A 15,526-nucleotide genomic window follows, 5' to 3' on the forward strand; every position below is an offset into this window, starting at 1 on the left:
ATTGGTGATAGCGAGATTGTATTTGGCGAAATGAGGTCGAGGATTCGCCATAGATTACCTGGCACTCACTTTACTGTTGGGGAAAACCTCGGAAAAAACCCAACCAGGTAATCAGCCCAAGCGGGGATCGAACCCGCGCCCGAGCGCAACTTCAGATCGGCATGCATGCGTCTTAAGCGACTGAGCCACGTCGGTGGCTATGGTAGTAGAAAGAAGGAAAGAGGCAAAATTGAAATTCTTACAGGATCAAGTTGAGGCGAATAAAGATATTTATTTCAATGAAAGACGGGAAGCAAGTCGTACACTTAGAAATAAAAAGAGAGATTCCTTGAAGAAAAAACTCAATGAGGTAGAAACAAGTAGTAAGAATAAAAACATTAGAGATTTATATAAGGGCATAAAGGAATTTAAGAATGGATATCAGGCAAGGGTAAATGTAGTCAAGGATAAGAATGGTAGACTAACTTGCTTGCAGATTCTCATTCAGTCCTGAACAGATGGAAAAACTATTTTGGGCAACTACTAAAAGTACATAGGCCAAATAGAAATGATTGGGACGAAATTGAAATACAAACTGCAGAGTTATTTATGCCCGAACCCGCACTTTCTGAAGTCGAAATTGCGACAGAAAATCTGAAAAGTACAAGTCTCCAGGTATCGATCAAATTTCAGCAGAATAAAGAGGGTGGAAGCGCATTATCTAGCGAAATGTATAAGCTTGTAACACAGTCTAGTATATACAGTCATGAAGATCAATACGTAGTAAATATGCATCCATAGATAGTTGCTAACCACTAGGATCGCTAATGTCGACTCATTACAGACAATGCGAAATAGTACCGGCACAGTCTATCGTTCCTAACACCTTCACAACTCAAGCTTCGTGACTGCTGTGCTTGTACCTATATACTCGTAGTTTAGATGTACTGTATTTGAAATGTCCGAAGGGATTTTGAATTCTGTAAATTGCTGCTTAGAATTCATATACAGATGATGGAGTTCCGTACTCTCACCGTGAGCGAGTGGTTTTCAATCTTGTTGAATAACTACTTACTTATCTCATTAACTCTAAAATACACCTTAAGTACGCAAATCCACCTACACGCGTTGTAGTCATAGTGGACTCCGGGCTTGCTGACGTCAAGGAGCAGACGACTGACTCAGACGTGCTTAAGCTTGATAAGCAAAGCGACCTTCCGTCCTCCAAGGAAAACCAAGCTCTGAATTGTTGTGCATCTTTTGGAATGTAAGGTTGTGAAGGTCGTGACCTTGTATTTGTAATCGAGAGGCATTCCACAAAATTTAACGGAAAAGTTATGTTCAAGTCGCGTTCTTACCCAGAATGTTTTACTTAATCTATGTAGAGCAGTGGTTCCCAAACTTTTTGTAGGCGCGACCCACTTTTGGACGAGACTTCTGTATGCGATGAAGATCATTTTTAGTAGACTACTTTGCTAATATATTCGAACACTTAAACGAATTGAATAGTAGTTTGCAAGGCCAAGATGTTAACATACTAACAGCCAGGGATAAAATCAAAGGATTTGTAAAGAAACTTGATTTCTGGTCCCATCACTTTATCAAAAAGAAATGTTAAAGAACTTGTGAAAAAGAAAACGAAAAATTAATTTAAATATGTATGTAGCTAATGATAGAATGTTGAAACTAGACTTTTTCGCAGATTGTAGACCACTTGTGGTTAAAAGAATGCATGAAAACCTCGAGCTTGTAAAAGAAGCACTTAATTTTTTTATATATATATATTTGTAGCCTCATATTTATGCAAAATAAGCATTTCATCTATGATTGTCATCAAAACAAAGACGAGAAATCTCACTGCACTTGAAAGTGATATCACTACAGGGTTGTTTCCCATCTCTGATAACGAATTTGAATGACGTCATGTGCGTCAGGAATCACACCGACATACAGCTGAATTACGGCGAGAGGAGACAGACCAGTAGTGAGTGATTTCATAATCAGAGTGCACGGTGTATCACAGTAGCAATGCCCAAGAAATTCGAGCTTTTTTGAGAGGGGTACATAACTCTTTCCGATGCAAAGTACAGTTACGTGAAAATCATAGGAGCCTGCAAAACACGTGGTTTCGTTATTTCCAAGAAAGGCATCTTGTGTGTAACTAATAAAACTGGCAAAGCTCGTATGGGATTAATTCCAGAGTGAAAAAGAAAGCAAATCCACGCCCCGTCACAATTCGCCGCACCCCACGAGATGATAAAAATTAATTCCATTCGAGCTTTACCGTGAGTCGCCGTGCACTCTGACTGTGAGATCACTCACTACTGGTCTGTCACCTCGCGCCACAGTTCAGCTGTCGTGTGACTCCTGACGCACATGACATCATTAAAATTCGTTATCAGAGATCGGAAACAACCCTGTTTGTGTGTATAGAATACAGAGTCCAGATTTGAGAGATACTTTCTGAAAAACAGGCACAGTTGTCGCAATACTTCAGTGTGTAACTACTGAAACTTCTTTTATTATGTCCTATTTTGTAAATCATCTCACGATCCCGCTCAGCTCTTTACACGACCTCCACTTTGGGAACCACTGATGTAGAGCATGTCCTTCGTTTTATATATATATAGAACTACGACATTACATCTTTCCCCTCACTAGATATGGGGTTGTAAGGTGTTCCGTACTATAAATAAATGTTGTATATTTGAGAACTGAGAAACTTGTCCTGTTTCAAATTAATGCTGGACACCAGAAATCCTGTATTTACGAACATTATGTCATACACAGCTAACGGTTTTTATTTGTATTTTACTCTTTTTTATGGATATCGTGTTGTATCGTAGAATTATGATAAAAAGAGCCACTTTTATTATCTTAAATGTCTTTAGAAAAGCAACAACAAAGCAAATAAATTCAAACATCTAACTGCTTCTGCAAACCAAAATTAGTGTTTCTCGTCCGCATGAAACAAAGACGACGAGTTGCATTTAGAAGAATAAAACGTTCATGTTGAATCTTTCATACACTACTTTTAACACTTGAATATAAATAACTGAATAAATAGCGATCTTACTCGTGTTAATTATATAAGCATGTGCGGCTTACAGCTGTTTCGGTGCTACTTGTCTTTGACAAGGCTCTGATGATGGTATCAAGTAGCACCGAAACAGCTGTAAGCCGCACATGCTTACATAATTAACACGAGTAAGATCGCCATTTAATCAATTATTAATAAAGCGTTATTTACTAGTTTGTATGAACGAAACCTCTGCAATTACCTTTTGTCAATCTGTATCATTAACGTTGCTTCTGAATTTTATTAACACAAATAAACTAATGTTTAGTAACACAACAGTTTCAGTGGTGTAAATTTAAGGCACAGTATTTTTTTAATATGCTGTTCAACGTGCTAATAAACCTATGTCATGGTTAAATATATATTTATCCATGCGTATGTTCTGAGAATAATTTACTAAGATGACTTTCAAAGATTTCTGTCCCCCCCTCTCTCTCTCTCTCTCTCTTAGAATTCCTCGTTATTTTTCCTCCAGTTAAATGTTGCAACTGTCCTTTATTTGCATTCTCAAAATATGGCAACCATCAGTGGGGGTAACTTGGGAATTGGCCGTCACATAAAAATGCAAATCCCTTCCTTGATCTTCTTGCATTCCCTTGTTCTGCTTATATTCCTCTTGTTCCTCTTGTATTCCCCTTGCTATTCTTGTATTTTCGTTATTCTTCTTGTGTTACCCTTGTTCTCCTTGTATTCCCTTCGTTCTCCTTGTATTTCCCTTTTCTCCCTTCCCACCTTTCAGTAAAAAGAGCTAGCACTCTGCTAACAAATCTTGAAGGGCTAACTCACAAGGAATTTGATTTCCCTAGTGCTTTCAATGTTTGGAGTGCTCATAAAAATAGACGTAGTAAATATGTGATGTAAATTCAGCAGTAATTGATTCTAAACATAGGTCTAATGATTTACTTAAATACTAATACCTATCAATTACATTCCAAGAAACAAGTTACACTTTTTTCTGCAAGACTGACTGACTGAGAATTCGGAGGTTCATTGCCACTCTCACATAAGCCCGCTATCGGTCCCTATCCTGAGCAAGATTAATCCAGTCTCTACCATCATATCCCACCACCCTCAAATCCATTTTTATATTATCCTTCCATCTACGTCTCGGCCTCCCCAAAGATCTTTTTTCCTTACGGTCTCCCAACTAACACTCTATATGCATTTCTGGATTCGCCCATACGTGCTACATGCCCTGCCCATTTTAAACATCTGGATTTAATATTCCTAATTATTATTAGAGCCCGGATGTTTAGGCATTTATTTTGGTTAAACTAGGCAGGCATATAGATAGTAAAAATAGGTAGTGAAATAGGCATTTATTATTTATGGAAACAGACAAAAAATAGACAAATACTTAATAAACTATCCCATACGGCACTCCCTTTCCTTGGTTACATGTCACAGCAAGATGCTTTTTTAAGTTGCCAACTATCATAGTGAGCCGTGTGTCAGGGAGAACGTTTTTCATGGTGGAAAAAGATCTTTCTGCTTTTACTGAAGTGATTGGAGCAAACTTAAAACAACTTATATCAGAAGGACTGTCTCTATTTTCTTTCAGAGATCGGGAAAAACCGACTTGTATTGTCTCAAAAAGAGGGGTGTGAAAAGGGATTAGAGATTCAAAGTACACGTAACTGGTGCGTGCAAGCGACAACAGTAACGGGACGTGGAGTCGTGCTTTTAATACCTCCCTCATACCCTTTCTTTCGCTGGTAAACCCCGAAGTGACCTGAGTACTGAATAAGATTCTCAGCAAATATTTGTGTGAGGTGAATATATATTTTTAATTTGTACAACTATTCTTTTTTGTTTTATATATATATACGTGTATATATATAATTTATGTGCGGTTTATTTTAAATGCATATAAGGTGTACAATAATGATGTAAAAAGGCTAAAGAAGGCATTTAACCTTAAAATAGGCAACGGGAGCTAAAATAGGCAAAAAAGGCAAAATAAAAATTAGACCTATCATCCCCAAATGTGGGAAACGTGCTTAACTCTAATAGGTCTTTTATACACACACTCAGTTTAAAAAAGGCATTTTGCCTAACATCCGGGTTATACTAGGTGAAGAATACAATGTGTGCAGTCCTGCGTTGTGTAACTTTCTCCATTCTCCTGTAACTTCATCCCTCTTAGCCACAAATATTTTCCTAAGAACCTTATTCTCAAATACCCTTAGTCTTTGTTAATGTTGCCTTTTTTACAATTATTTATAATGTTACTAAAACTTTTCACAATTTGCACCAATATCCATTTTTCATTTGTGTATTTTTCCGTTAATTATTTATTTTATAACTTAAACACTGATATGTAGGCCCTACTGTAGTAAGTTTTTCTACGTTTAGCAGTAAGGGTGGATTTTCTTGTGATCAAAACTACCATCCTAAACATTAATTGAAATGGTCTCTCACTTTAACAAAACTCATGTTCCTCTCTCAAATGCACTCAATTTAGAAGAGTTCCTTTCCTATAATGAATATACAGTAGAATAGAAGAAAATAACGTAAACAATACTGCGTTAGGAACTACATTGCTATAAATTTCCAATGAAATTCTAGATAAGAGGTCAACACTACGCAAGCCTGTACTAAACAGTTTACTGAAGATATAGCGTGCTGGACAACAAGAAGGTAAAATAGGAGGAGGTCTGTCACAACAGCGTGCTGAACAGGTGTTGGGGAGAAGTCCACAAAATCGATGAAACGTCTTCCTTACCAACTCCACGCGAGAGAAAAATTATCACGCAGGAGTACCTACTGTACATTCGAAGCAGTGCGAAATTAAAAAATAGCTCGGGGAGAGGAGTTTCTCCCCTCAGTTCAAAATATCATCCCCAAGTGACTAACGCAGTCCTTGTTTTAATTCATACAGTTTAGTCTAAATCAGTGATTTCCAAACGTTTTGAAGGCGCGACTCACTTAAGGACGATACTTTTGTATGCTATTCCCCTTATCGAACTGGTAGGGTACTTAACCCCATTTGAAAATTACAAATCACTGTATAATTTAAAACAACAATAATTTTACTCAAAATTAGTGGAAACCACCCGAAAAACGACCAAAACAGAAAAATATAGTGTAATAACGACATGACGATCATTTCTACGGGTAGTAGCCTACTTGGCTGATTTTTCAAACACTTCGAATAGTATGAGTTTGCAAGGCCAAATGTTAACATAATAACAGCCAGAGATAAAATTAAAGGATTTATAAAGAAACTTGGGGCCATATTCATAGACATTCTTAGCGCGGGCTTCCGGTGGATGATCAGCGAACTAACGTTTATCGTATTCATAAACCAGTGTTAGCGATATGATATGATATATGATATATGATATATGATATATGATATATGATATATGATATGATATGATATGATATATGATATGATATATGATATATGATATATGAGATATGAGATATGAGATATGAGATATGATATATGATATATGATATATGATACGATACGATACGATACGATACGATACGATACGATACGATACGATACGATACGATATATGATATATGATATATGATATGAATCCTGTACAAGTAATCACTCGATAGCCGGGGCTAGTTTAGCACGCTAGTAGCGCGGGCTAGCGAAATGTCTATGCACAGCACCCTTGGTTTCTGATAAGAACTCGTGGAAATTTAGCTACATGTGATACGGCAAATACTGAGTTTGCACAATTCTAAACAACAGACTCTGAAAACAATACGATAAAACAATACGACAGTCACAGATGATACTAAATCCATTTTAGATAGTTGCGTTCAACTAACTGAAATTAAAGAAATAAAAAAGGAAAAATTCATTTAACTATGTACCGTCTTAGAAAAACGTTTTATCGCACAGATACTTTGTAAGTCCCAGAAAGGAGGCAGTACGCATGATCTGAAATACAACGAAACAAAACTAATTTTATTACCTCAACTAGTCCTCTTGTGAATCAGGTCGCTGATCCTCTGATCATGCGCACTGCCTCCTTTCTGGGATTTGTAATGAAGTATCTGTGCGATAAATTTTTTTATAAGATTGTAGGTCTACATACCTACTGGCGGGCCAGTTGTGGAACAAAAGAATACATGAATACCTCGAGCTTACAAAAGACATTTTTGATACCATTTGCAACCTCATACTTATGCAAAACAAGCTTAACGTCTGTAACTGTCATCAAAACAAAAAAGAGCTATCTCATTAAACTTAAAAGTATCAAAGACAGAGTCCAAATTTGAGGGCTACTTTCTAAAAAAACAGACAAATTTTTAGCATTAATAAAATTATTTTTACTTTAGTGTATAAATGCTGAAAGATTTTTGTTATGTTGAATGTTTTTTTATGTTTCTGAATACATAGTGTATGTTATTAAGGCTTTTTTTTTGTGAATCATTTTGCGACCTCCCCTTCCTCAGTTTGGGAGCCACTAGTCTAAATGATATTATCTCTATGTAACAGATTGGGATAAATCGGTCCAATCGGCTTAAAGTCGGCCCTTCCTGTACCAAAGACATTAAGTGCCAAAAATATTGTTTTTTCAGATGTTAGCTTGAAATGGTTCTACAGTAGGCTATATACCATCACCAATACCTCTACAAATGTTGTAAATTCTAGGCCTATCTAAATTGTAAGGTTGTGTAGTGACGACAACAAATAGCGCCGCGTGCTAAGTTCCAGTAGGTTTTACTTTAAAAGGTTATAAATGGCAGTTGTTGAATGTCATCACGGTGTGTTATTGTTCGTTATTTATTACCTTGAAAACATGAAGTCAAGCAAAAAAAAAAAAAAAAAAAAAAAGTGCAGGATGCTATAGCACATAAGATAAAAGAAATCACTAATTCCCAACTTCTTGGTAGTGACAAAGGCTGCTGTACTTTGATTTACAAGTACAACATAACGACATGTGCTATTTGTTGCAATTATAATGCTATAATCTAGGTTAGGGATACATGTATCTAATAGCAACCGTGTTTTTTGTGTATGTGGCACGAAGGAGCCGGCGGGCGTGGAGGTAACGAGATGGCATCTAAAGTTTTAAATGCCGATGTTACACACAAAAGGCATTTGGTACTATGGAACGATAACTCCGGGACAGAACAAGAATAGGATGGTAATATTTGTTTTGATGTTCCTTGTTCTTCATGGGGTTTTCGACACAATGGATTACTTATAATTTTCTTATCAGTGTCACAGCTAAATGACTTGCGATAGAGAACTCTGCCCTCGTCGAAAAAAAAGAAAACGCCTGGTTCCAATGACTTGCACAATGTGATATTTTCCGCAAAATATGAGGCGTTCAGAGCTAAAGTGGATCAAGTCCATGAAACGTAGTTTTGAGATAATAGGATTCAAAGTTAACTTGCTCTAGTGGATTATCTAATTTCACTAGCAATAATTTTATTGCTCCATTCTCAAATTTTAGATTAATAAAATATAAACAATTGTGATGTTAATTGATGCAACGCTTTGGTGACTTGATCCACTATGGCTCAGAACATCGTGAACAAATAATCTGAGCCAAAAGTGACTGGTGTCACCTACCGGCGAATGTTTGGAATTAAGACTCGATCCATTACTGCTCGGAAAAGATCCATCTTCATATAATCAGAAAATGAATTAAATTCAATTTATGAAAATTTGTGACTTGATCCACTTTAGCTCTGAACATCTCAATATGGTCCTCCTTTCGAGGTTGTTGACATGGCAGTTTATAGATTTTGGAATATAAAAGAAGCTGCCGATACATTTTCCTGCACCAAATGTTTAAATATTAACAAGGCTGTAAGAATAAAGGTTGAATGTGCAAATCCAACTGTTCTCCTGTAAAACGAAACTTTTTCTGATATGAAGACATGGAAAAAAGTAAACATCTTGAAAAAAAGGGAAACCATTAAGGATCTAACAAATGCAACAATAAAACTGTTGGCCCCTGAAAACAAGATGTCAATAAATAAAAAGAATTCTTTATCATCCAGATTCCTTATTTGGATAATCCTGTAATTACTGTTGCTCCTCAAAATGAATTTGACCTCACGGAAGAACATAACCTATAAAAGCTGTTGCTATTAAGGCTTTCTACAGATAACTTCTAGTCTCAATAAGCAGCTCATCCCAACCACAATTGGCACTTATATAACCTGTCAATTGTGTGACACTTAAACCTAAATAGGTGTTATCACTTCTAAGTTCTTTGTTTTGTAGCTGGTTATTATGTTATTTAGCTTCGATGGGATTAGTGATAACGAGATGGTATTTGGCGAGATGAGGCCAAGGATTCGCCATAGATTATCTGACATTCACCTTACGTTGGGGGAAATCTCGAAAAAAAAAGCCAACCAAGTAATCAGCCCAGGTGGGAATCGAACCCGCGCCCGAGTGCAACTCCGGATCGGCAGGCAAGCGCCTTAGCCGACTGAGCTACGCCGATGGCCTATATTCTTTCAATGACACATGATTTGGTACTTATGTCTTCTCAGTTTCAGCCTAGATCATATATGTAACAGATATGTCGGGCTTATAGGCTTTGAGGTTAACAACTTTTCTCAGGTTTACTACGCTGCCATCTAGTTATTACATAAGGAGTCACGTCATAATTCCCATTTGAATTGCATTAGCGACTGTGCTGCCATCTCGTGTTCGTTTACGGCGGACGGGTGGCGATCCTGGCGGTTGTTCTCTTCAAAGTGCTGCCGATTTTAACGTAGCGAGGAGTTATCTGTTACATATATAATCTAGGGTTTCAGTTAAACATACTATTAAAAATGCTGTTATAAGTTACAGTTTTATTGATCTAAATGTACTGGATAGTATTCCCAGTAGCCTAATAAGAATTTGTCTATAGTAATGTCACAAGAGGTCTAAGGAAATCTCAGACCTCGAGTGACATTTATTAGGATTATTTCGTGAATAAAATAAAAATGTAAATAATAAACCCCTAAAATTTGCTCACAAAATGTTAATAATTGTATATTTATGAATACTTAACTTATTCAGACATTTCGAAGTTGAAATAGATGAATATCGATTAGTGCAATAAAGAAACTGGTTGTTATTCAATAATGCCAATTGACGAAAGCGAAATACAGGTTTAACAATGTTATTTACATGTGTTGCGCTTTTCTCTTGTTATAAGAGAAATATATTTTCATTATCTGCTGAAATCCAGTAGCGGCCGGTGATCGAAATCCTCGGTGAGGCCAGATGCAACTAGTTTAAGTGCCTCCGATAGGAAATGTTTATTCATGATATTAATTATTATTATTATATTATTAATATCATTATTACTGTATTATTATTATTATTATTATTATTATTATTATTATTATTATTATTAGTCTATTCTTATTACTATCAATGAAAAATAATAATAATTTCACTCACCAAATAAGCTGTCATGCTCTGAGTTTCAGTGATTGTTTGTGTGATGAAGCATCCCATATTATGTGTTGGAATTCCCCTTTCTTTCTTTTCTTTTCTTTTTATTTTTTTCCTTTGACAGCAACAAACAAGGCCAAGAGAAGTTTATTTTGAATCACATTACCACAAAACCATTTATGTTGCCCATACCAGGATGCAATGGAAACTCGCGTTTTAAGATTATGTGTCAGAAAAATTATCAGCGATGTCGTAGGTATCTCGGTAGTCTCTCTCTCTATTTAAAACTTCCTTTCTTTCAGTGTTATTTCTTCTCGAAAAAGGACACTCTAACAATGAATTAACTGCACAAGCATTATTTCTCTCATTTGTTTCTGTTCATATTTTCCCAAAATACATAACAACATTGGTCCAGATTCACTACCAGAAGTACAATAGTAGAACACCCTCGCTTATGTCATAAACTGAGACATGAGGGGAGAGAATCTCGAGTGGGTCTCTGCCTGCCAAAGAGCTGGAATTTTGTTATTTACGGCCTAGTTAGGAAGACAAGTCACCACTGCTATTCCCACCACACTCTACCCTTGAGGCCGGCCCATGGATGGGAGGAGTGCAACCTGACCAGGCCAGCCGAATTGTGCCTCAGCTACAACGTTTTAAGCGTAAACTCAAAGCCCGCGAAAGGACATGAAATGCATTAAGCCAGACCCGGCACGAACGATTCTGGCCTCAGGAACAAATTTTACTGCAAAACAGGTCTATATACATCACAAGCCAGACCCGGCACGAGAAATCCTTGCCTCAGGAACAAATTTTACTGCAAAACAGGTCTATATACATCACAAGCCAGACCCGGCACGAGCGATCCCGGCCTCAGGAACAAATTTTACTGCAAAACAGGTCTATATACATCAAAGTTTTCAAATGCTTCTACAGCGATATATGCTTCATTCAAATAACTAATACATTATATAAAAACACAAAATTTGATTTCAGTTAAGCCAAGTGACTGAGGCCCGGCCTCACATGCCTCAGTCAATCAGCCGCCACTGCTGAAATCACAGTTTAATTTAAACATTTTGTAATATAATTACAAATAACCTGTATAATACATTAATTAAATGAACAATTGTTATGAGGAAGTGTCATTTTCTTTAGATACAATGGACATGGAATTAGAAGATGAAGATGTATGTATATGTGGAAGTAAGATTTCGCACTTTATTTAGTACAATGGATTCATGCAATCGATTTACGGGGAAACAGTTGGCGACACTGACTAAACAATAGAAGGAAACTTGTCCTTCCAGTGTATCTTTTTTCTCTGAAATACTTTTCAATTTTTTAACATTCTCCATATCTTCTTTACTCATCTTTTCTAGAAGATGATCTTTTTTTGCGATAAATTATAATTGACAGTGATAAATCATATTGCAAAAATGATCGCGATGTATGGCTGTGATTACTTGGAATTCAAAATTTCATTACATTTCATTGGTCGGAAATGGAATGACGTCATATAAACGAAATAGTCGTAATATTTTGTTTTAGTTCATAATAAAAAATTATGCATTGTAAAATGTTTTATCCGTAACTAGTATCTAAACTGATCTTTATTTCATCGTCCTTAGCAACCTAAACAATGTCTTTAATCACACCATTGAATTAAAAGTTTTCAATTCACTGCTGTGAACTAAAAACTTTTTCCATAACAACCAACACATTAGTAACCATTCATTCATTCATTCATTTATAACTTCTTCACAAATAACACCTTACAAAGCAAAGGCGTACAATTTAAAATTAAATTTAGATGCCAGTAATGGATAAAGCACACGAGAGCAAACAGATTTTATGAGCTCGTGGAAATTATCACCCTTGGGCGCTAAACTTTCTACTCGAGCTTAAAATCTAATTTTACTCTCTTTAAACTATAAACTACTAGGGTGCTATTCATAGACATTTCGCTAGCTCGCGCTACGAGCGTGCTAAACAGGATTCATATCATGTCATATCCCTGACACTCGTTTATGAGTACGAAAAACGTTAGTTCGCTGATCATCCACCGAAAGCCAGCGCTAAGAATGTCTATGAATACGGCCCCTAATATTTACTCTCCTTGAATATAAAACTTTGACACTTAAGTGTCTTTGGTACAGCTACTCTTCAATTGGTCCGGTGGTGAATTTAATTCTTATATTTAGGCTCATAATGTCAAGTACAATAAAACGTTTAATTTTCTCCCCTATGTAAATATGTTAAAACCAGGAATTTTTCATAAAAGTACAAACATGTTGTTTTGTAGTTGTGAACCGACATATTATTTTTGCCGCTATGTGTAAAGTAAACAGTTATTACACCTTTATGTTAAGAAACTGAGAAAATAGAAAAGCCTCCACAATATAATTATTTTGAACCTAGTAAGTTATTTTCGCTTTAATATGTACAGTAGTGGCAAAAAAAACCGGACCGACCTTTGTAGCTGATTTCAGAGTCTTGTTCACTCCAGAGTACGATAGACTGGTAACTAAGACTTTCGTGGTTCGAATCCTGCCTGGGAAGAAAACTTTTTTTTATTCCTTATTCAAATTTATTCCCAATACTTTTCGATTGCAGCGGTATTTTACTACTTAATTAACTTATTATTCCCAGAACATGAATTTTACCAGCAATCGAAAAGTATTGGGAATAAATTTGAATAAGGAACAAAAAAAATGTTTCCTTCCCAGGCAGAATTCGAACCACGAAAGTCTTAGTTGCCAGTCTATCGTACTCTGGAGTGAACAATGCTCTGAAATCAGCTACAAGGGTCGGTCCGGTTTTTTTGCCACTACTGTACATTGTACATTAAGATCGAAAATTGTATTTCTACCCTTGTGTGAAGGGGTGAATTTATTTATCAGATTTTCATAAAATTCAAAATATATATTCCTAAGACGATTATCAACCCCAATATAAATTTTCATGCAAAACTAATAAAAAGGAGATGAGTAATTAATTTTGATCAGCTAAATTTGGAAAATCACACACTATGTGGCGTTGCTACCTCAATAAATTGTCATTCAAGCATTGCAGGTAGATGAAAGAACAGGATTCTAATACTTTAACAAACAAGATCTTAAAATGGAAGAGCCTCCCGCGACTTCACAGTATGATTCAAGGGTTAAACTGAAAGGTTTTGTTACGGGGGTGGAGAGAGGTGTGCTTTATTTCCACCTGCCTCGAGGGTAAAGGCATTCCATTCTGGCAGGTAGGCTATCTGTGAATCTCAATTTTCAGCTGAAGGATCGTCTACTTCGCTCCCCTATACGGAAGTTCTGGGATAATAGACTAGGTCCCCTAACAAGTATTACCTGAGAACCTTCCCTTCTAGGTAAGACGATCGGGATTGTAAAGGTTACAGTGTTACTGGCTGCATACTTACTTAGTAAGTAAGATGAAAAGTTGAATGGATTTCTCTTTTAATTGATTATTTCTGGCGAATTTTTAGGTATATGTAAATTCTTCGATTTAAGGGAATGCAACCTCTAAGAACAAACATGTATTATTGATAACATAATTGCAGAGCAGATAGCTAGTCTAAACTACTGTATGCAGAATGCCAAACTAAATGAAGAGTCCAATGCAAGAATGAAGGATGTCACTTTCTTGGCGAAAATGAACCAAGACTGTCAATGCATAGCTTAAGACATATAGAATGTATATAGAGAGTTATATGGCATTAACACTGATAGTCATTGTCCAGTAATGATCGGAAAATCACAGTTGAGCTAGGAGCGCTAAGCATTTCAAACTTTCAATTGCTTCTCCTGCAAAATGTATTCCAAATGACATCCATCATTCTTGCAGTGGACTCTTCAAATATGATCGAACAAAGGTCAAGAAATAAAATTCTAGATTCTTACAATTTAGCTTGGCTTTTTGGGGCTTTGGGTAGGGACGGGTCCTTGCACTTAAACTTGCTTTGACCCACTGTGCACCCTACACATGCCATGATTGTCCAAGTTCGACAGCTGACCTGGATGGCAATCGTGAATACGATACTGACAAGTGGTCCATTGTGCCTCAGCCCTGACAGTACCACCAGCGAATAGGGATTAATAATAATGGACATAGCGAAATTCCCGGCTCTGTTTTTTTTTTGTGCGAATGCGCTAGGTTAGCGTTTGGTTCCACTTTCAGGCGCTAGAGGTCAGTGTAATCGAAAACTCTCGAATGGTGAACAGCAATCCCTATTCGCTGGCAAGTCTGCTAAAAATATTTCTTTGTCGATTGCTAGTGCGATGTAGCGCCAACTCCAGGGAAAAGAGGCAGAACCTCACGCTGATGCCGGAGAAGCTGGCTTGAAGATCATTGAAATAAGTTACTGTTACGTCAAAGGTACCTACGCACAGTGTCCAGACCTATAATTCCCCATACTCTGGTACCACATTGCATCCTCGGATGAAAATCTGATAAGCCCTAGGGCTGAAAACGCCAAGTCCTTCCTATATCAGCATCGGAAACCCTAAGACTTCACTTCAGTCTATCTTTAACTGTTGCAAATTGTAGATGAATTGAGGACCATTTTTGCAAAACTTGCTAACTGCAAAATTTGCAAAACTGAGATTCTGATGGATTCGTTAACATAAGGCAGGCCTCTACATGATGTTCAAAGCGTCTTAGTAAAATTGGGTTATTTCTCTTCATTGTAATGTGTCAAAGTGTGATCGTTTTTTCAAAACTTGCTTTCTGCTATAAGTGAGAGATACAGCAAAACTTTCTTACTTTTGTGTTTTGTCTCTCCTGTAAAATTTAGTTTTTTCAGCGTTTTGTCTCTCCTGTAAAATTTAGTTTTTTCAGTTAGCAAGTTTTGCAAAAACGGTCCTCAATTGAGGGAAAGGTGGAGAGTTTTGGTGGAATGATAGAGAGAGAAACGGGAGTACCCTGAGGAGAACTCTATTCAACATCCACTTTGTTCATCACAAATACTATCACGACCTTGCCGAGGATCGAATCCGGGGCCACCTAGATGATAGATATTCGATCAGAATCATAAAAAATAAAATAAATATAAATAAATAATAAAAGATTAAAAAATAACT

The sequence above is a fragment of the Periplaneta americana genome, chromosome 14 (assembly GCF_040183065.1).
Source record: "Periplaneta americana isolate PAMFEO1 chromosome 14, P.americana_PAMFEO1_priV1, whole genome shotgun sequence".
Taxonomy (NCBI): Eukaryota; Metazoa; Arthropoda; class Insecta; order Blattodea; family Blattidae; genus Periplaneta; species Periplaneta americana.